Source organism: Dryobates pubescens, chromosome 20 (assembly GCF_014839835.1).
Source record: "Dryobates pubescens isolate bDryPub1 chromosome 20, bDryPub1.pri, whole genome shotgun sequence".
Classification (NCBI taxonomy): domain Eukaryota; kingdom Metazoa; phylum Chordata; class Aves; order Piciformes; family Picidae; genus Dryobates; species Dryobates pubescens.
In genome coordinates this window covers 12614108-12638172 of record NC_071631.1, presented here as the reverse complement: position 1 = coordinate 12638172, position 24065 = coordinate 12614108, and positions in this window count along the sequence as shown.

Below are 24065 nucleotides of genomic sequence, written 5' to 3'. Positions count from 1 at the left end.
TTAATCCAATACAGAGTGTTTAGACAAATAGCTCCCCAGTGGCTGCTCTGATCTTGGAGGTCCTTCCTACACCAGCTAGCAGGGAAGGCGCAGAGCGAGTGGCAGTGACCAGCAATGAATGGTGACTTTCTTCTGCTGCATTTTCCTACACTCATAACAAGATCACAGACAATATATATAGGACTGTGCAAACATACAAGGATGATTAATACTTGCTTGTGATTAATTGCATGTTTACCCCAATGAATGACTCAATAATTACATGAATGTTTTTCCGATCCTTTGCTGGATTTGATTACTTTACAGCACTCTGCACCCCAGATACGTCAGGAGATATGGAGCAAAGCCAAGGTCAAAGCTGCTCTCCCAAAGCCATGCCCTCATCCTGGCTGCAGAAATTGCCTCCACAGTCTAGATCAGGCTCATGGGCTGTGATCCACCTGGTGGTGGCTGAGTTGACAGTAGTGAGAGTACAAAAAGTCTTGTACCTGTATACACTTGGTAGGAAAGCAGCTCCAAAAAGGGAAGGCTATTGTACTCAAATCATGCCCACAGGCCCAGAATAGACAGGTGTTTTGCAACAGCAAGAGGAGAGTTCACTTGCAAATGTTACAGTTTCAACAGCAGGATTCAATGTCAACAGAAGGGTGGTGAAAATACCTCTCCAGATGTATTTATTTATTTGCATTAAACAACACTTCCCCTTTCCTTCCCAAGAACCCAACGAACAAACTGAAAATGGACTCAGTTTACCAACATGTTCCTGTTTGGCTTTGTCAATTTCAAGCTGTCCTCCTGACATGGTTGTGACTAAATATCAGAAACAAACTTTGTACCTCATATTTTTTTCAGACTTGATTCCTGATTCAGTGGAATCACAAGGTTTAAGCCCAAGATCCTTGCTGCCAGGAGCACAAGCAATGCCTGTTGTGGAGTCTCCATCACCAGAGGCATTTAAAACCCACCTGGAAGTGCTCCTGGGTGAACATGCTCTAGTAGGGGCAGTTGGATTAGATGGTCTTCAGAAATCCCTTCCAACCCTCACCATGCTGTGCAATTCTGTGTGGTTTTGTGAGGCTTGAACCGCAAACCAGTCCCAGCAGTTCCACAATGACTTTAGACATGCAGAGGTGCCCACACACATGCTCACATAGACATCCTCACCAATTTTGCTTCCTTCCTTTTCAGTTTAACTCTCCTTTTCAGCACTGCAAGCTGCAAGACAGTGCTTTCTGCGAAGAATCACAGAATCACAGAATCATTTTGGTTGGAAAAGACTTTAAGATCATTGAGGCCAACATTATTTAACTCTACCAAGTCTGGCGCTAAACCATGGCCCTCAGCACCACAGCTCTGCATCTTTTAAACAGCTCCAGAGATAGAGATTAAGCAACATCCCTGGGGAGCTCTCTTACAAGCAAGCAGTCTTTGCAAATGCAGTTATTGCAGATAATAATGATTATCCTCTGCATTTTCAGATGGATTGCAAGATATGGAGAATGTGGAGACTTCTAGCAGGAAGCATATTGTAATTTATACTTTGTGTGTAGCCATTTATCAATGAAACATTAAAAGGAACATGAAAAATTTTGCTATTTATCTTTAATGTGACTTGTTAAACTTTTTCCCCCCTTTTTTCCCCTGCATTCCAGATTATTTGGCCATTGAAAAGTGTTTGCTCAGCATCACTTTTTTTCTCTCAGGCAGAAATATGCTGTCCAGTTTCACGCACTAACTGGTTTAGTGTTAAAGGAAGAGCCATCGATGACCTTAGTGCTCTTAGACCATCACATGAATAAACCCAACAGAATTTTATCATGACTATAATGGTGCTGGGTTTGTATTTATCATTTAATCCACATGAATGTATCTCTCTTCTTGGAGCAGTAGGGAAAAAATCCTGGGATGCTCCATGATGTGCACAGCTGTGAGATTTTCCTCCACCCATCCCTGAAGGACAAAGGATCTCACATGGATAAATCACCAGACTAATTCCTAAGTAATTTTATCATCCTTATAATATTTGTAACTCTCCCCAGTCCCTTCTAATGACAAAAAAAAAAACATTTCAAGTTTATATCTAAGAAACCTTTAGCCACCTTACATGGTTGGGTGGGGGGTTTTGGGGGGCTTTTTTTTTTGTTGTTGTTTTTAATATTTTGAATTCAGGCTGCTATTTAAGTTAATTTTATTTTATTTTTAACTTCTCTGGTGCAAAGACGATTGGATTTATATTTAGTCTGTGTTTCTGTCCCTATTTTATAAACACAGGAGTTCGGAGACAAAATAATAATAGTGTGAAAATGGACCAACCGCAGTGCTGGCAAATATATGGATGACTTCTGAGTTTATAGTTACACAGAAAATGTTTTGCTGAAGTGGTGGTCCCTAATGTAAGATTCACTTTTAATTACCCAGTACACTCATATTTGAGTCATAAAAATAAACACATAACAGAGATAGAGGGAAGGGTATGAATGGCAGTGGTCATGAAATCAGCGACTGCAAGCTCTACATGATGCATTTCATTAATTTCACTGAGGCAGTGTAGTCGTAGCTTTTCTGTGCCAGTGTTGCAATGTGGTGGCAGGGGTGGGTTTAAGCTTTTATCTTTCCAGAGAATATTCCATGCTCTTTAATCCATGTGGTTTATTTGTCTAACTCTGCTAAATTTCTAACTGCAGCAGCAAATGCTAGTTACTGCTTTGAAAAGGGCTGTCAAAATCATTTGATATGAGGATAATGCCTAGAGGAAATAAAAATATTTTCTTTTCCATGTCCAGTAAATAATAAATATTTTACATTTCGTCCTTGGACTGCTCATTTGATTTTCCAGTTGGAAGAACTGTATTAGTCAAGAGTTACTATAGGAAAAGACTAGATGTTAAATTACACATTCAGCTATCTTGACATGCCGTATTTGGCACGGCTTGCTCACTGAACAAGCTACTCTATATATTGCAGAGAAATTAAAACCATATGGCAACACCTTAAAAAGAAAGAAAAAACCCAACACAAACCAAAACCAACAAAAACCCTTCTCTGGAAGCATCCTTGGACTTTTTAAAATGTATATGAATTAAATATAGTCATATTTATTTGGAAAGGATCTGTTCGGATTAGACGTAGGCCCGTCCAAGAAGTCAACTGCCAAGATGTTGCTGCAAGTCGCAATGGGAGATAACTTGATGGTTGCACTTCTATTAATAGCCTCTTCGTCTCCAAGATGAATAATGTTATTTAATTTTGGCTGAACTCAGCTTTTGGGAAGCTTTTTGTGAAGTAAATAGGGGTATTTATTAGAGGATGGAAGCTTCCCTCTGCCATCCAGATAATAACATTGTCATTGGATGGAGATTCCGCTCTTCACCGTCATTTTGAAGACTGCAGAGGACTTTACATGAAGATTTAAAGTTCTGATAGATATTAACTAGTGCTCTGCAAATCAGTATCTAAAGGGACTTTGAGCTTCCCTTTGAATCATCATGGCCAACAGGCTGGAGATTTTTGATCCCTGGAGGCACAAAGCTCCCTGTAAAATGTCACATTCAGGACACTGAATAATGCCCTGTGATGGGACAAAGGGCAATAGATACAAACTAGAACCTGGGAAGTTCTACTTCAACATGAGGAAAAACTTCTTCATTGTAAGGGTGACAGAGCACTGAAACAGGTTTCCCGGAAAGGTTGTGGAGTCTCCATCTCTGAAGACTTTCAAGACCCACCGGCCCTAGGTGATCCTGCTTTGGCAAACGGTTTGGACTTGATGGTCTTCAGAGGTTCCTTCTAGCCCCTACAGTTCTGTGGTTCTATGAGACAGGACCAGAGACACATTACAAGTGGGTTCATGGACCTCACCAATTTATGGAGATGTCCCTTTGGGGCAAGTGTTACCATATTCCTTGAAGAATTAATCAGGGATTGTTTAATATTAATATTTTAAATAAATATGAATCAATAAAAAATAAATAATACATAAAAAATCTTCTGTTTTTTTCCAAGGTCACAGAGCTGCCTTCTCCTCATGTGCTTGGGCTGGAGGAAGGTGCTTCTTTTCTTGAATTATCTAGTGACGTTGCAAGATTTGACAAGGAGTGAAATCCCCAACTCCTACCCAGCCCAATATGTGGTCAAATCTATGACTTAAGCAGAAAGCATTTGATTAGATGAACGCGGGGACATAAAACCCATTCAGTTTGGTGGAGATATTCAGATATATAGGAAACATATTTTCAATTTTGTATTTTATGTCAGTGAGGAAGCATGTAAAAACTTTTCAGCAACATAATACCCTAAAAAAGTTCTTTTGAAAGCCCTCAATTTTCCCCCTGCCTCTGCTCCTCTACCGCTTCTTGTATATTTGCACATTTGGATATGATGACAATTAGTTCTGTGCTACGGGACTGGATTGATTTCGCTTTCTGGGTCTCGTCCAGCTCAAAACGTTACAGGTTCAAATACAGAAGCCTCTGGTTAATGAACTCCAGAAAGTGTAAAATACTGAGGCCCTGCAGTTACACGATCACCCTTCCGAACAGAAGCACTAATATCTAACAAGGCCAGCTACTGTTCTACCCTTTAGAAGAAGCTCATAAAAAAAAAGTAGGTTTAATTTGTCTGGGAAAAATAGACTCTAAAAAAAAAAAAAAAAAAAAAAAAAAAGTGGTATAAGTTCCCTGGTGGAAAAACATGCTTCTATTATGAAGCCTTCCCACCAAAAGTCTTGGAAATTAGGCAAAGTTAACATGTCCAGTTGGAGCCAAGCCAGGAAATGAACAGTGGATGTTCTCTTGTAAAACTCCTGAAAGCTGCAAGTAACCCATAAACAGTTTGCAGAGTGAGTCAAAATGGACCATTTTATGTTCCCTAATGGAAATACAGCTTATTTGTACATGGATTCAAAGTAACAATGTGATGTCATCAAATGATTTAAGGTCAGAAGCATAGCAAGAGTCAATATACAGTGGTGGATGGAAACATCCTATTCTTCCTGAAGAAATTTGGAGGAGCCACCAACATTAGGGTTTGTCTTGGCCCTTTGGAGCTGGTACAGGAAAACCTCAGCAGCTCTATTCCTGGAATTGCAAGGTGGGAAGTTTGCTGCTACCATTAATCTAAGGAGGGCTTTCAGGAATATTGGTAAAATTTGCATTTGGTTGGGAAAACAGAGACCTTCCCTATAGAAAACACACCTTGGGCTGGTGTGGCCAAATAAACCATGTGAGTTCAGTGTCATCTCCAGAGTTAACAGCAGATTCAAGCACAAACAGCTTTGACTCAGGTATTTCCATTCACAAGTTTGCTGCACAAAAAGTGCACACCTGAAAAAGTGTCCCTGGAGGACCAAGCTTCCTCCAGAGCAAGGGGAGCCAGGATGTCCCTCAACCTTTGACGTACAGCCAGAGGCCCTTCCCTTGCATTCTGAAATGTGAGATTTGATCCCTTCTTTCACAATATGATTTTAATTTGTAAAGTGGTTTGGAGCCTGTGGCAGAATAAAACAGAAGATTGAAGTGTTATCCAGCACCGATATGCAGTCTTTCCAAAGCTTTAGAACCAGACAAGCTAGGATCAGTCCTTCCATTTTCCTCCAAGTACAGAGCAGTGGAAGGTTCAAATGAGGTGCTTACAAGCAGGTAAAGGAGAAAAGGTTTGCATAGGTAATATAACTCCCATAGATTATTGAAAGCAGCAGCAGTTTGCTCATCAGCAGTTACCTGCAAAACAGGCTGAGCAATCCTGGAAGCTCAAATTTCTCTAAGTGATACTTTTTTTTCTTTCTTCTTCTTCTTCTTCTTTTCTCCCCTGAAACTACCTTAATGAAAGAATGCTTCCTCCTTAGCTTCTTGAGGCAAAGTTTGACAGTGACTCTTGAGTAATTTCTGTTATTTATCTCATGTCATTTTATTCATTACTGTCATGCTTATCATTGTGATAAGAAAACAGGCACATCATTTTGATGAGGGATGTCTTGCTTTGCGCTCAGTTCCAAGTGTCACTGCTCATTTAGAAACTTAATCAAACCTGATCTAACTCAACTGCTAACAGAAACAACCAATTCAGGGTTAACCTCTAATTAAAAAGGAGTTTTAGAAGCTAAACTGCTATTTGAACCTTAACAGGTATTTGAACTACATGTCCTGGTCTCAGTAGATGACCAAAAGCCTCATGAGACCAAAAGCCTCATCAGAAATGATCTAGCTGATGAGACAGGATAAATGAAGAATATAAATAATTAGGACTCTAAATAACACAACTCAGGATGCATACAGGGAGAACAGAGCTCACTCAGGTATCTCTCAAGGACACTGCATCGCTTTGTGCAGACCCAACTGGATTTCCTTCACAGATGTCCTCCTGAATGGTTTGTGGAAGGATGCAGGATGATCATGATTTTTACAGACATATGCAGGCAAAGGAAAATGACGTGAGATTACTGAGGTCAGCTGGAGGTAAATAAAAGAATAGAGCAGATTTCTATTCCCAGACTTCCAGCTCCTAGGTCCTTCCATATTCCATGGATTGTATGGTCCCTTTTCTTTAAGAACATTTCTGAAATTTCTGAAAGAACATGGGAAGTCTCCAGCCATTTTGGGGAGAAATCCTTGGGAAACATTAACACTCATCATTATTCATTTTCAAGGAAACTTCTAAATCAGTTTTACATATTGATATTTGCAAGCACTCATTTGTCTTCAGTTTTGGCAGCAAGACAGCTGCAGATTCAGTGGAACAAGTCACTATTTAATCACCTTTCTGTAGTTCACAGCAGCTGCCAATTAGAAGGTGGGAGAGAGGCATGGATCGGCTAGAACCATATGGTGCACTCTAAAAGTAGATAATTTAGGAATGACATTTATGTGTATAAAAAATAGTGCCTTCTCTTACCTACCTGTTAGGCATGGCCCTTTCATGAATCTTGCCCACAGTTGCAAGAAAAGCAAATTGGAATAAAGTGAGATGCCAAGAACAGCACTTGCTGGTTGGGAACATTACTGTTTTATTATAGGAAAATACCTGTATCACGCTCATAAAGAAACTATTAAAAATGTAGGTAGGCTACCCTCTCTACCTCCTTCCACATACCCCACACCTATGCACAAAACCTCCCTTTCTTCTGAGCCCAAATTTCAGCCAATTTCTTTATGAGGCTTGGGTCTAAGCAAGCATCAGCAAAGTCACAGACAAAGAAGGGTATGAATGGGTAGAATCTTTTCTGTTTCCATTATGATTCCATAAAATTTCAGTCCAAAAGGTATAGCTTTGGATGCAGCAAAGAGTTCACAAATACACAGTGTCTGCACAGGAGATGGATAGCCTACAGACCCAAATACACTCAGCAGCAAGGGTAGACTTGCATCCTTTGGACCTGTCCCACAACAAGCAGGTGTGATTCTGAAAGGTTCAGTTAGATACACACTGAAACCATAGAATCATAGAATTGTTTAAGTTAGAAAAGGCCTTTAAGATCATTAAAATGTTGCTGATAAAGAGGAATTCAAGAGGAGAATTAACAAACTGCCTTCCTCTTCAGCCTTTCTGGTGAGCTGCATGGATCTGGAGTTGAGCAGAGGCCACTAAATAAAGCAAGGAATTCAAATGTTGTTTTCTTGTAAGTTGGCTGAAACCAAATATACATGATAACGGGGCTAGGTCCTGGTGGGAGCTGAGCCGAGTCTGTCACACATTTCCTCAGGTAGGAAACCACCCTGCAACATTTCAAAGCAGCGTCCCTCCCATTTTTCTTAAAAGAGCCCTTTAGTGACTCCCCAGGTTGTGGTTTCTGAGTCCCATAGGCTGGACACGCTGCTGGATCCTTATGCATGGGGTATGGGAGTCTCTCAGGAATGTATTTTCCCTCATTTACAGATCCATACCCCCACCCTGTGGCATGACCTGGTCTGTAAAGCCAACAGAGCTCCCTCCTTCAGCCAGGCTCAGATCATTCCTCTTGGGACAACTTCCTGCCTCCAAGCTTGGGGGAAAAAAAAAAAAAAAGGACCAGGCTGGGTCAGAAGAGCTACATGGAGGAAAGAGGACAAGAGTCAAAACTGCTTTACAGTAGCTCTGAGGACAGTAAAACACGGAGCTTGACTCCTCTTTGTGCATAGTAAAAAACTGGAATGAAATCCATTGTATCAAGAAAGACTCTCCTGTTTTTTCCACAGGAAGGGACAGAGGAATTAACACCTGGAATTAAGCCAGAGGCTGAAAGATCTTCTAACCTTAATACCTGCACCAGAAAACTTAATTTCACTATGGAACTCTCATTTCTAATCAGAACTTACACACTCTCAGATCACTCTGTAGGTAACTCTCCTACTGAAGCCTCTCACAGAGGCTGAGCACTGCAGTTTCTGAGAACTATTATGTCTTCATCTGTCCATGGGTTCTCCACATCCAGAGTCCCCATTTTTGTTATGCCATTGTAAATCTAGAGAGACTCCAGTGATTTCACTGAATTTGGTTTAGTGGAAAGCCAAAGTAAATACAATGAGTTGTCAAAGGGGTTATATCACATTTGCACTAGTGTAACTGAAAGCATAATTTGCACCATTTTTTAATAAAATGGTGTCTTAGATCATTAGGAATGAGGTCCTGCAAACACAAATGTGAGTAACTTGGTTTAAGTGAGCAGTCTCTGTGCTATTGATGTGAAGAAGGCTAATACACCAGATGTGGGGACTTCAGCAGGAACATTCTTGACTTGCACTAGCTACAGCTCTGGGTTACCATGCTCATACCAAAAAATACTTGCTGGATAGGGCCCTTCTGGTACTGTCCCCAGAAGCTGATAAAAATAATAGCTGAGAAGCCTTGAAGCAAGGTTCTGGTATAATCTGTAGAGGTGGAAATCTTGACATTTTAGGGTGATAGGGCTTGCAAAAGATTTTCAAATCACTGATAGTATCAGAGTCACATGAGAGATGAAACTCTTAGCTCCTCTGAGCTATTTGGGATTAAAATCACAGCAAAGTTTGGAAGGAAGCTACAATTCAGAAAGAAATCCTTCATGTTCAGATAATCTTTGTGCTAGCAGAAATCTCATCCCTCAGTCCTCCTTGTCAACTGACAATAAAGAGACCTCCTGTCACAGACACTGCTGCTGCCACAGCAGAGCAGCAGAGTCCTCCCAGCCAGCTGCACCACAACACAAACTCCTCATCACACTGATGTTTCAGAAAAATAAGAGACAGAACATCCAGCCTAAAGAGTATGACTTTAGCTCCATAACAACTGGGAATGCAGGGGCAAAAGGAGAGCTACTGAACAGAGGACTGAAAGGAGAGATCCTGATCCCACTCAATTCAGTGGCAACTTCTAAGTGGTTTTAGTTCTACCCCAAATTAGGTTCCAGTGACAAAACCTTCTGTGTTAGTGTGGGGTGATCGAGGTAGAGCATTGCATTCAGCTCCTTCAATGTCAGCTGCCTCTGGGGTATAGGATTGAGGAACAGTTTCTTGGGGAGAGGGGAGGGAGGTTTGTTTTCAGTGCAAAGGTATTCCAATATACCTTTAAAAAATATGTTCCAGAAAAAACATAAGGAAATTAAGTTTGGGTATGGCTACACAGCCATTTCCCCCCTCCCTCAGCCCAGATTCACTTCGAGACATAAACCAACGTCTTGATATTTCATTTTGAAGGGTCCTTTCTTCAGCCTTCTAGAAACAAATTTCACCTTGCCTATAGTTGTAAATAAAGTAAAAGCAACAAAATCAATTCATCACAGACTTTTATGAAGTGAAGAGAAAGTCAGCACACAGCGTTGGTTGTGAATTGATTTCTGAAGCGATAAGGACCACTAAAGTGCATTTCTGACTTGCCCCTGTCTACTTGCATGGAGTTTCCTACAGGTCAGAAGGCACACGAGCTAAGGTCAACCCCTAGGGTGCATAATTTGCAACACAGTGCCTTCATTGCAGAGCTTCCCTGCCACAAGGCGCAAATATGTTTTCCTTGGCCAGAGGAACTGTATGAAATAAATTATTCTGCAGCCAGTCTGACAGAGCTGGGCATGGGGTACAGAGAACTGGACAATTTCCCAGTGGCCTCTTGCCTAGAATTTGTTCTGAATGCGTGAAGCTGAGCAGGATTTGCAGAAGGCAGATGTGGATGGTGCATATTAATTCCTGATTCCAGGTTTCTCTCTTCACGTCACAAAAGGACAATGAGTTGCTTCAGCAAAACTCATTTAGCAGAACCCAGCATGACTCCTATCAGGGCTGGAAACTCAAATGTATCCATCCTAGCAAGTTTTAAGGTGGTTGCTCCCAAACTCTGTGTCTTATCACACATCTCATGGTTGTACAGAAAGACTCTCCAGTTAAATTCCTTGCTGGTGTACCTCTATCAAAGCCATATGTGGAGGTCTCTGCAAAAGGATGTGACAGTGCAAATCTTATGGCAATGGCATCTATCTGATGGGGGTGGGGGGAAGACATACCACATTCCTTTTGCTATCAAATACAAGTTTCCATTTTGAACAACAAAAAATCCCCTTAGATAAATCCCCTCCTTTAAGACACTGAAGGTCAGATGACAGAAATACATTTTGGGATCTAATATCTGTTGAATTTAAAGGTATTCAATATGAAAAACACCCCAGCAAGATTAATTTACAATGTTTTGCTTTTAAGAATGTGATTATTCCTGATCAGGTAAGTAAATGCTATGTTCCCTTCTATTCTGTTTGACTCTAGTCATGTACCTGTCCTGGTCTCATTAGGATTTTCCTCTCTCATACCTTTGTGTCTCCAAAAATCTTTCTTTGATCTTAATGATGGTGTGCTCACATACAATAAAAGCAAGGAGGTTTACACTTCCCTCTGTCCTGCAGATATATTTCTGTGCTTTCATAGAATCCACATTAACAGCTTCTGAATTGGCCAAAACAAGAAAACCTTCATAGTTAGCTGAATTCCTGGAGAATCTGTTGGTTATGAGACACACTCTGATTTTGACATTGAGAAAGCAGTCAGGAATCTCACTCTTTCCCTGAGTTATTCTGCACATTTACTAGAAAGAAAAATGCTATCAGCTGGGAAAAATCACTTCCAGAAGTCATTTCTTCACTAGGTCAAAACAGTAGCTGCTTGGAAGCACAGATTCAGATCAAGGGCAATGGAAAGGTGGTGGTTTCCTAGACTGAAATTTTTAGTTCATTACTTACTAATATTTTTCTCCTGCCTGGAAAGCAAACATTTCATATAACAAAGTGAGAAATGCACTCCTCTCAATCTCTGAATTTGCACATCTGAAAAGTAATACAGCAGAGGTTTATCAAATGTCATAAGGCGAATCCTACATTATTAGAAGTGAGAGACAGGGAATTCTTTTCCAGCCCTGGTGAATACTTGAGTGTTGTTTTTTTCTTCAGAATGTCTGGCTGTTATTTCATCTTGAACATCCATACAACATAATTGGGAAGTCAAAGCACAGCAAATATCTTCTGCTTCTTGTTGGACATAACTGGTACATTATTGGGTAGTTAAGTGGATAATGGTCTGAAATAAGCCTATAAAAACCAACACACATCATAGTTAATATTTTTTCAGAGTATAGCTAAGTTACTATGACACATCTGTCATAACTCTTCTGGGGAGCTTCATAATGTGTCTGATCTTATACACTCAGAGCTGTAATGTATCTCTTGAAGTGCAGTAGACCTATGGAAATTGAATATCCACAGGTCAATGGCAATATACTTTATAGTGTCAATAGAGTCTACAGTTACAATGGCAGCATGCAATAATGTCAAGGACTCATCTCATTCTAAAGGATCTCCTTTTCCACCTGTGCACTGGCTTAGAAAGCTTTGCAATTCCTTTTCCCGGAGGACACTAGCATCTAGGAGGGGTTCTGGCATCATGCTGTGTGCTACCATAGCACAGTGCTCTCAGCCTTATTAAAGTCATGATTCCTCCATGCATCAACCCTGCAAGAAACTCTGAAAGCTCCTAGACAGGGAGAGGACAGCATCACAGGGTCCTGTGCAGCTGATGAATGCTTTCATGTACTGGATTGGACAGTGAGGTAAAAATTTCCAGTCTGAAAGATAGTTTTACCACTAAATATGCTCAAACTAGAAGTAAAAAAATAGAACTAGCATCTCATTTTCTATAGCTGAAAAAAATCTGTTGTGAACCTGCTCAAAGTCTGAGCTGGGGTGCCCATTCCTAGCAGGCTGCAGTGGGGAAGATGAGTGAGGGACAATGGAGAGATGATGAACTCTGCTGTGATACGAGGAATGACTCCTCTGCATCACCCATCAATGGCTTTTTCTAGAGTTCCTCTAAGCCAAACAATAAGTTTGGTCCAGTTTTGCAAGTGACATTTTTCTGTCCTCGGGGTGCTGCCCACTATTGCAAACTATGAGGAACAGAAAGGCAAAGTGAGAGATTTAAGTGATGAGCAGGTCTGCTATATCTGGGCCTCAGACACCTCAGGCTGTGGGATTCCCGTTCAGTATAGTGCAATGTGTGAAATTTGGAAGCCATAATTCTCAACAGCAAACTATAGGCCTGGCTTTGTGTTGGTTTTTTTCATCCCATAAAAGGAGAAGAATCTAAGGTAGCAGCCAGCTCCTGAAATTATTCATGTGTTACAAGCAATGGAGGCTGAGGCTTCAAATGTGTTGGATTCCTACACAAGGACGAGTGGTGCTTTATGGGTACCTGTGATTAACTAACTCCTGCAGTTTCAAGTCAATAAGACAAAAAGCTCTGCTTCGTGTTAAGTGTTGATTTCCAGGGGTTTGGCTGAGCTCAGAAAGGAGATAGGATTCATTTTTCATTTCCAAGGGGAAAAAAAAATATCCAAAACTATATCTAGATTCTGCTTTTAAAGAAACCTGAGGGTGTCCAGACTCAACACACTTCTTCAAACCCAAGCCATTCTCCCTGGCTTGAACAAACAAAACAAACCCAAACCCCAACTCCAGTTTATTCAATGATTTGCATGACAGAGGGATGGAAGACGAATTCAGAGTTTTCAATCTTCAGTTTTGAAACATCTCCTGGCATTCCTTTTTAATAGAGGTACTTTAAACCATCAAATGATTTAAGGCATGTGGCTCCAGGGGCAGATTTTCAGCTCTGACCTCCAGAACCTTTCTCTGCAGAAAAGCAGAGTAACTCAAGAGCTGCTTCTTCTCCTGACTGGGCTATAAGCTAAAAGGGTTAAGGACAAGGTGTACTTCCACCTAGAGGGTATTCTTTAAAATTGAAATGGAATCAAATGAGATCAAATCCTCCATTCTCTCTTTCTGATAGAGTGGTGCTAAAAGGTTAACTCACAGAACTCTATTGCTCTGGGGCCGATTCTGTGGTGGCTCTGTGGTTTCCGCCTATATAAATTTGATAATATTTTACAAATGCAGTATATGAAATATATTCTTAACATGTGTTTAATACATTTACAATCTATTAAAATGAAAAACAGAATATGCTTCAAATGCTGCTTGGGCATTTGCTTAATGCAGTATGTCTGGAACATGTTAAACATTATTTTAGAGGTAATTGAAACATTTCACACACATTCACCCTGCGTACTGTATGTGTGTACTGCATGCACTTTGGGGCCAAAGCTTGCCCCAGGCACACAGCCTGAATATCTAAGGCTGGGGACTGAGCAGTTCTGTCAGCCTGGCATTTCCCTGCCTGCAGAGCTGCTCCGGTCCCCGTGGCTCTCCCAGGGAAGCACAATTCCTCTCTTCCTTCCCCCCACTGGCACACAACCAAGGGGTCCTCATAGCATAGGTCTCTCTGCATCTCTCAGCTTCAGTTTTGATAAATAAATTAGATCCAAATTTACTCCAGGCAACTGGTTACCAAGTTACAGGGTATTATTTCAGCTCGTTTCAGCACAGAGCCTGTCAAAGCAGCCATTAAATACTTCTCAAATGAATATTTATGTAAATAGACATGGTACGGGAATATTCCTATGTAAGTATTTGCTTAGTTTCACAACACGTTCCTCTCACTCATGCCAAAGTGCCCCAAAAAAGTGAACAAGGTGTTCAGAATAATGATGGTGAGAAGTCCTCGTTCGTGCTCCAATAAATAGCCACAAAGGCTTGATTATGTTATTTCCTTCATTAGCTCTCTATAACAATTTCATGTCCCTGGACAAGACAGGATGATTAATAAAGTCTACATACCTGTTTAAGGTGATAGAGTGGCTATCACTGCTCTCAAGAAGCAGTACAGTTTAATGGACAAGAGGTCTTTTATTTCCAAGCTGGAAACAAAACTGTGATTTCATCATAGAATGGATTAGGTTGGAAGGGACCTTAGAGATCATCTGTTCCAACCTCATAGTGAGACTCAGCTGCTCAAAGCCTCATCCAGCCTGGCCCTGAACACCCCCAAGGGGGAGGCATCCACAACCTCCCTGTGCAGCCTATTCCAGAGTCTAACCACTCTTGTACTGAAAATATTCTTCCTAAGATCCAGTGTGAACCTACTCTCCCTCAGCTTAAAATCACTCCCCCTTTCCCTGTTGTTAGACACCCTTATGAAAAGTCCTTCTCCAGCCTCCCTGTAGGATCTCTTCAGGTATTGGAAGGCAGATCTAAGGTGTCCCTGGAATCTCCTCTTCTCTAGGCAGAACAACCCCAGCTTCCCTCAGTCTATCCTCTGTGCCATTTCCTTTTCATTATTCAACAGCACACAGCACACAGCACACACTTTTCAGACACTTAACTTGTCATAGAGTTTTATGTTTTCCCATTCTTCAAACCTAAATGAAGAAATCATGCAATAAATACTGAGGGAGATAGTAGCTACACTTCTAGCTGGCTGTCAGGAAAGCTGTACTTCGTGCTGAGAGATTTGCTGCTTGGAAGAAGGCCATTTGTGTACAATGTAAACTCCTAAAGCTGAAATGCCAGGGTTTTCTTTGCTCTCATGTGGATGTTTTGCTTAGTACTTGGGTTCCAATTTCTTTGGAGCGAAGAAAGCAAATTAATTTTGGTAAAAAAACCTTGAGAGATGAAAAGGGAGAAGATCTCTATGCTCATGAAAAGGAGATAACAGCAATGCTACGTGGTGCTCTGTCTCACTCTAGTTGGCAGTGTCACACAATATGGACCTTGATATCTCAACTTCTTTTTCCCAGCAGAGCCTTTACTCCATCTACTGCCTCCTCCTAACATTTTTAATCCTTCTAAAATCCTTTCCCCTTGCCAAGTAATGTGGGCAGCTATAAATTTGTCCTGGTGTTGGTAGACTACAAGCTATTTATCATTTCAACATTGGTAGAGACACAAATTTTAGCTGGGAGCCATTAGAAGAAGAAAAGAATTCATCAAAGCCAGCTACAGACTGAATTAGGTCTCATTAGAATGGTTTGTGGGTGTTTAATAGCTTGTGGATGATCTCTTTTTTCTATAGCTCCGTTAGTGAGTTATCTTAACACACACATTCAGGTAAGAAGTCTCTTGAAATGAATTTATGTGAGAAAGTAAATCCACCATTTTTCTCAAGCCAGAAAGCATAATTTTAATGTATCATAATACAATTCAACATTTTCCTATGTATTTAATTTAGTTAGTTAGTTTTAACATAAGAATTAGTCCATGTTATTTATTTTGATGAGATTTATAATGAGAATGGAGCTTGGCTCCTTGCAGTGGTGGAGAGTGATAGGACAAGGGTCAACAGGTACAAACTAGAAGAAAAGAGGTTTCACTTGAACTTAAAGAAAAAAACTTTGAGGGTGACAGAGTTGTGGACTCCCCTTCTCTGGAGACTTTCAAAAGCCACCTGAATGTGTCCCTGTGCAGCCTGATCTGGATGAACCTGCCTGTAGCGGGGGGGGGGGGGGGGGGGGGGGTTGGACTAGATGAGGTCCATTCTAGCCCCTAACATTCTGTGATTGTGTGATATTATGAAAAGTTCTTGCTGAAAGGAGATTACTAATTTCAGTCAAAAATGTCCTACCAAGATATGAAAGAGCATCTCAGTGGCAAGAGCATCTCTACCAGATCCTGAATGCCCCTGAAAAGCTCTTCAAATGTCTTCCACATTCCTGGAAGATCTTAAATGTAAATATTGCCATTGATACCAAGCTGTGATCTGAATAAACCAATGAATAAACAAATGATACTAAGTTGAAAGAAGGCAACTTGTCAAAAGCCACAAAAGTGAATTATTTTGAGCAGTGCACAGTGGGTGAAAAAAAAAATTGTCCAGAGATGACAAATTTGGTGTATCAAAGAAACTGAGCAGCTGTACTGCTGCCATTTACAGCACAATTTCTTGTACTTTGAACTGATACTAGCCAAAATCTGAAATGGGCTACAGCTTCTATCTAGAATGGTTCAGGAATCATTTCTAGCCCCCTGCACATTATTGACTTTTCTGCTTGGGTTACAGAGAAATTTTCAACATTCTCTGAAAGGCAAAGAAAGGCAAAATCTGCATCATTTCATTTGCTGCTCCTTTTAAAATACTCAGCATTCACACTACTGTGAAACAGAGACGTGAGCAGCAAAGAAATTTGGTTTATGTACCTTAAATTTTTGGCAAGTCAGGTTTTATTCCCTGCCTCCTCCCTTTCCTTTCATCTCTTCTCTTCCTTCAGCCCACCCCATCCAAAGCCAACGTGCCCTTTTCAGCCCAGGAGCCTAAAGGAAAGTTTGTAGATTACAAACCCGAATAAACTTCATTTCAACAGTAAACAAGCAAAAATTGACCACATTGGTGTCAGATTCCTGATAAATATTAGACCTTACGTAGGTTGGGTTTTTAACTTGGACTTCTGCTTGCTGTTTGCGTTCCAGGAACCCATATTTTGTAGGAGGCTTTTTTTTTTTTTTTTTTTTTCCCCTTTAAATGAATCAAAAACTTGGAGTCATGTTCCAACCAATAACCACAAAGGGCATTGTACTCACTGCTAAACGACACAGTCAGAAGCAGAAACCTGCCTGGTCTGCCTGAAATTATGTCTCGAACATCAAATCTATCTCAAGATATTTATTTTTCATAATATAAGAAGGGGTTTTAAACAAGGGCCAGGGCTGGAGGGTCATAGGCTGCTAAATCTACAGAAAAGAAAGGATTTGGGCATTATTTGATTTGATTGTGCTTTATTTTTCTTTTATTATTTTATTTTGGTTTATTTTTATTTTAGCTTAATTTTGGTTTATTTAACTTTAAATTTATTTTAGTTGTGTTTTATGATTTTATTTTGTTTTAATTTTAATTTAATTTAATTTTTATTCTATTTTATTATTTTATTTTGTTTTACTTTAATTTTGTTTTGGTTTATTTTAATTTTTTATTATTTAATTTTGTGGGTTTTATTATTTTATTTTTTTATTTTGTTTTGGGGTTTATTTTTATTTTCTTTAATTTACTCTATTTTGGTTTATTCTATTTTGGTTTACTTTATATTGGTTAATTTTATTTTCCATTTTCTATTTATTTTCTTTTTCTTTTCTTCTTTTCTCTTTTCTTTTCTTCTTTTTTTTTTCTCTTTTCTTTTCTTTTTTCTCTTTTCTTTTATTTTCTTTTCTTCTTTTTTTTCTTTTCTCTTTTCTTCTTTTCTTTTCTTTTCTTTTCTTTTCTTTTTTCTTTTCTTTTCTTTTCTTTTCTTTTCTTTTCTTTTCTTTTCTTTTCTTTTCTTTTCTTTTCTTTTCTTTTCTTTTCTTTTCTTTTCTTTTCTTTTCTTTTTTCTTTTCTTTTCTCTCCACCATTTTGCCCCTGTGCAGTTCCCAAAAAGCAGACTTTGTGTTTGAATAACAACCAGACACGCATCTACTTTGCAAAGCAATGAAGAAATTTCCACATGAAAAGTAATGAAAGCTGCCAGTGAAGGAATTATGTAGTTCAAGCAGAACTTAATAACCACAAGACATTTCTGAAATATCAACCAGATTCTTTGCCCCATTCTATGCTGGGCTTTAATTTCATGTGTGAATCAGCTCAATGGCTAATGAGAGTGAGAGAGGGGAGGGAAGAGTCACCATGTAAAAGACATGGGCAAAGACTGACAAGGGACAGTAAGAAGGACAGTAAGACAGTAAGAAGGACAATAAAATAAGAGACACAGAGAAAATGAGAGTTCTCCAGAAAGGGGTGAGATGATGACAAATTGCACTTTCCAGGTCTAAGAAGCCTCAAGTTGTTTTATTTTTTATTTTTTATTTTTTTTTCAGAGCAGTGTTTCAAATATAGGAATGGCTGAACCACAAAGCAATCTGACTGCCCACATTTTCCAGTGTCTTTCTGAAAACAGGTGACTTTGCTGCTGTGGAATGAGAGGTTTTCCAAATCTGTCCAGTTGCTGAATCTAAAATAAAGCTTCATTAGGACATGGGAGTCCCAAATACCTTCCCCTACAAAAAGGTTCAGCTTATGAAATCTTTATGCCATACAATTAATTCCAGCAGGTACTAAATAAAGATGTTAGTGTGAGGTGTCCCTGCCCATAGCTGGGGGGTTGGAACTGGATGATCCTTGAGGTGCCTTCCAACCCTAACAACTCTATGATTCTATGTTAGGGTAGAACCCAAATAAATTAGGATTTATAAGCCGAATCCTTCAGATTCCACTGAAAATGTTTGTTTGGGCCAGTGGTCCCTTGTACCATCAGAGAGATACTGCCTTGTTTGTCTAGTCCAGAACTCACCTGGTACTCAGGATCAGTACATGAGTAGATTACCATGAGGGTGGTGGAACACTGGAACAGGTTGCCCAAGGAGGTAGTTGAGGCCCCAGCTTTGGAGATAGTCAAGGTCAGGCCCAATGGGGCTCTGGGCAACCTGATCTAGTGGAGGACATCCCTGCTCACTTTGGAGGTCCCTTGCAACCCAAACCATTCTATGATTCTATAATTAAAGCCATTCAGAGGAGTAAAAGAGCAGCCAGTAAATTCACTGTATTGTGGGGCCAGCTGACGACAGGCAGTGCTGAGCAGCCTGGAAGTGGAGAGACTTGGCAATACACCCGTGAGGAGATCTGCCTTATCTTCAGCCCTCACACAGCATCCTTGTGACATTTGAACTGTGATTATTTTAAAATTCCTGGACAATATCTGCAAAACAAATTTGTGACTATTTGATTGCATTTTGGTGATCACAGAATGCACCAAGTTCGAATGCACCTTGGCTTGGAAGGCACCTTTAAAGGTCATCTAGTCCAACTCCACTGCAGTAAGCAGAAGCATCCTCCACTAGATCAGGTTGCTCAGAGAACCTTTCTCAACCTCATTTTGCCTCCTTTTGTTCAGCCTGTCCTCTCAAAGTATTTGGGGCAGGTTCCACTTTTGATTCTGTTTTAGCACAGCAGTGTCCTGTCTGTTAAACAGCAATAAATAGCAGTAAAGCTCATGGTGCTGTTTCAGTAGCATTCATATCTTATTTGTGTAGCCGAATCTATGATAACACCTAGTCATGGCAAGTGAGTTCTGAACTGCTAAATACGAAAAAGACTGAACAAACACTGCAGTCATGTCATCAGGCAGCAAGAACATTCATTTGATCTCTGTGGCCAGCAAAAATAAACAAATCATTTTGAGCGTTAATTACCCTTAATCAACTCATCAGAGTAACATATTTCAGCATTTATTTCTTCCTATTATTCAGAAATACTTGCCTTAGGTTTCCTTCACTGGTCTATGTCTCTTTTCAGCATTGCATTATCTTTAAGAAATCTGCAGCTGCTCCACCTAAGGCTGTGGTCTACAATGGGCTGGGTATGTTTATTTGTACTTAGACTGGAAACCTCCAAAAATAAATTAAAGACCAGGTGTATCGAGAAGTGATGCTAAGTGACTCAAGAGGTGGCATCTAGCCCATTGAGTCAATATTGCACTGATGGTCTGGCACTGAGAGAGGACATAATGTCTTCTTGCTGGTGCCTTCTGCAAGAGAAGGCATAAAACTCCCAGTTGTTCGTACATAATATAGCACATAATATTGTTTGCTTTCCCTTTCCTTAGGTCCCACTCTGTAAGCTTGCAGACGTGAAAATGAATCTTGCTTTTCTGAATGAGAGAGGACACTTGATGGAAGAAGAAAATGTGAGTTGCCCTTAACCCTTAGCTACTCAACATTTTGTCAGAGAGCCTAAGAAGATGGCAGTGCTGGCAGATCTCAACCTGGGTGTTACCTGTTTGCTTGCAGCCTTAAATCTTGAGGACTTGACTGGGCTTTTAAGCGTGGATATGCTTTTCCCTAATTAATAGCAGCAGCAGGAACTGTCTCTATCCTTCCCAGTAGGGTGCATTCCGCTCCCAGCATTACAGCCTTGCTGGTGGAGGGAACATATGTTCTGCAGCTACCAAGATGAGTCACAAGGACTGTTGATAGTGTTTATTGTACAAATATTGCTCAGACAAAATAAACAAAATAATCACTGGCTGGCAGTCTCCCTCAGCCACCACAGAAATGGAAGTGTCATCTATTTTGGTGGTCAAGCTGCAAATGGGCAAATGCGATCTCAGCTTAACACTGGTGACACCACACACTATGGCAGCCAGGAACAGAAACAGCAGGTGGCATGGCTGACATGGACTTGACATCCAAAAACCTAAAGGAAAGTAGATTGCAGTACATGCTGTGAGAGCAGCTTTGGCATTTGTGTTTCCTGAATGAACCAGCCTCGCAAGGTGGTAGTCTCGCCCACATCGATGCAGCCCAGACACGGTGAAGCCAAGCTATTGCAAAATGGACAGCCACTGGTGTGGCCCAAGGCAAACACCTCCCATGGTGACAGAGATGCTTCATGGCAGCCCAGCTACAGGACTCTGTAAACCTATTGTTGTTGACTTGCCATTACATAATTTCCACCAGCATAAATCAGCGTGTGTTCAGAGATCAGATTTGGTTGGCAGGGTTCTAGTCCTTTCCTAGTTGCATGGCTAGTTAGCTCCATATTGCTTCCCCAAATGCTCCTATCTTTATACTTCTAGAAAATACCCACTGCTAAAGAAGTTTCTAGTCTCATTCTAAATGACTTATTCATTTTTTTTTTCTCAAAGAAAGTAAAATCTGTGTGCTTTCTTATTAAGCCACTTTATTTTTGGCAGGCTTTGAAAAAAAGCCCTACTTCAGCAATTTAAGCTTTTCCTCCTGCAGGCACAATACTCAGACACGAGGAAAAGTAAGTCAAGAAGACAAAATAAACATATTTTTCAGGAAGACTCTAAGCCAACTGGAACTTTCAATGAATGACTGAGAGACTTGCTGCTTTTGATGTGCACAAATACATCCTAGTAATGCATACCCCATGCAGGCACTCACCAGATTGTTGGACACTGCAGAGCTGTAGAGGCAGAGAGGGAAAATTAGAATAGCTATTGTAGTTTGTCCTACACAATGCCTTTGAAATATATATATATACAGCTCAAGAAAGGTTGTACAAGTTCATGAATGATGAAATTGAATTTGTATTGCCCAGACTGAAAAATAAAGAGAAAAGGAAAGCAGCATTGCTCTTCAGCTGTTCAGAAAATGTTCCAGAATGCCCTAGGATCTGGGAAGGATTTTTAGCAAGGGCTTGCAGTGATAGGATGAGAGGAAACTGATTTAAGTTTGAGGAGGGGAGATTTAGACTGGAGATTAGGAAGAAATTCTTGACAGTGAGGTGTCAGTGGTGAGACACTGGAACAGGTTGCCCAGGGAGGCCGTGGATAGCCCCTCTCTGGAGGTGTTCAAGGCCATGTTGGGTGAGGTCTTGAGTAAGCTGGTCTAGTGGGAGGTATCCCTGCATGGCAGAGGGATTGGAACTAGATGATCTTTAACATTGCTTCCAAACTAAAGCACTCTATGAATCTAGAGTGGTTTACAAAGCCACAAAGCTTCTGCTTACTTTTACTCTACTTTTTTTCCCCTTAAATATAAGAGATAAAGATAAATGGATTTTTTGTGGGTTTATTCATACCAGATATATTAAAAATTAAGGCAGGTTCATAGGTAGTATGAACTGCCATTCTCTAAGGAGGTTAAAGGTGTTGACTGCTGAACACCAGCCTTTGCTCCTGATAACAATTATGGGTCTATCTGTAAGCTTTAAGTTAGTATATTCTGGATCTCCTGTAGCATATTGCACTCTTCTATCTTCTTCAAAGGCAAGCTTTTTTATCCAGCAAAGAGAATCCAAATGCCTGTTTGGAAGACTGAACACAAATAAATGGTGGAAAAAAATCAGTGGGAAAGTGATTCATAAAGATAAGTAAAATAAATAAGACTAATAAAACTTGCCAAACAGTTCCGGGCATATAAGAAATCACTGCCATGAAATGTCCTCAGGCACCTTCAGCTGAAGACACCCACATATCTACCATATGGCTTAGAACTGTTGTTCAAATTGAGTCATGAATTTTCTCATGCATTTCAAGGCAGATTTTTGCTCCTAATGAGTTCTTTTGTTGAAGACAAACTTCCCACACATGTATCCACAACACCGCCTGACAGTACAAGGTTTATATGTCTAGCACAACTTCAGCACTTCACCCTCAAGGTGAACAGGGAGGACAGTTTGGGTAAAAGAAATTCTGGAACCACTCCTGGCAAGCTCAGACTAAACTGTTCATGGTGATGGAGAAAACCAGAGGATTAAACTCCAAAATCTTGGACTCTTCAGAACTAACTCAATGCCAACAGTCCATTCTCTTATCACCCCAGTAGGCAGCAGTTTAAGTGTCACAACAGTGACAGAACCACAGAGCATGAAAGCAAACCATAACATGGAATGGAAACTTGTGCCACCACTTGATGGCAAATATCACCTCCTGTGAGTTTAATGTCCTTGAAGTTTATTCCATGACCAAGAGATGAGTATAGGAGAGAGAAATACAGTTCAAGCCTAGTTCATCATGACCTGTGAAACCTTCTCTAGTCAGATGGCCTTATAAATGAACAGAGAAGAGGAAACCTAGCTCTGCATCAATTCTGCTCCACTATAACTGAAATTGAATTTGAAGTTCAGGTTATGCAACAACATAGCATTGTCTCATTTTATTAAGGCCACCAGCTTCTGGAGGTCTTCGGCATGTTATTGTTCTCAATTAACACACTTCTCCTCTTTCTCTCTGGAATCTTTCCTGCTGGTTTGCATTGTAATAATACCTCCAACTCATAGTCTCCAAGATAGATTTCAATTTGTGAGGCCAGTTTCACTTCATAACCCTCTAAAGACTATTCACAACCTCTATTCTAACATGCTGCACTACTTAGAAGGAAATCCCTAGAAACAAACAAGCAAACAACATTTTGTTGGATTTTTTTTTTTTTTTAAGTAACTTGCTTTTGGGTGTGGAATAAATCTTTACATTAAAAAAAAAAAAAAGGTCAGCAAATGAAGCCAGACAGTAGCTGTGTCTTTTGGCAATGAGAATAATCTAATAAAACATCACCTTTCAAAGACAAAAAGGGGGGTGGGGGGGGGAAAGAAAAGGAAAAAAAAAAGTTTCTCTGGACACTCAGTAACGTCACCTCGGCACGAAATATATTCCACTCTTGGTTTGTGTTTTTTGGACCAATGCAGCTTAGGATGGTTGTTATCCCAAGACCATGCCACCAGAGTTGGAATTAATAATATAAACGGTGAGCCCAAGCCCTGATTGACAGCTCTGATTCTGTTAATACCTTCTCGTTGGTCTTCTACTACGGTCAGAAGTTAAAATTTATTTTGACAAGCTTTCTGCTTGTTATGGAGGCTAGAAGCTTTATACTGGGGTATCCAGTGATTAAATATCTGGCATAGATTATCAAAAACTATAGGGAAAGGCAAGGAAGGCTTCTTGATGACAAACTAGATCCTGCGGTGCATAGAACTTGGTTTTAATTAAGTTATTACCTTCCTTAATAGGAAGTAGCTGTTCCTTTGTTCTTTTGCAAGTCAGCAGACAGTAACTGAGCGTGGAATGTAAGCAACTCAATTAAGGGAAGGCTGCCCTGACAGATGCTTGCATCTACACGGAGGTCGCCCTGCCAAAGTACCTGCTGGTTTCTGTTTCAGCCAGTGGTGACTGCCCCTCCAGTGAACAGCACGGGATTGCTGGAGTGACGGTGTCATGGCTCAGGCACATAAACTCTCTGAGGGTCAAAATGAGTAATT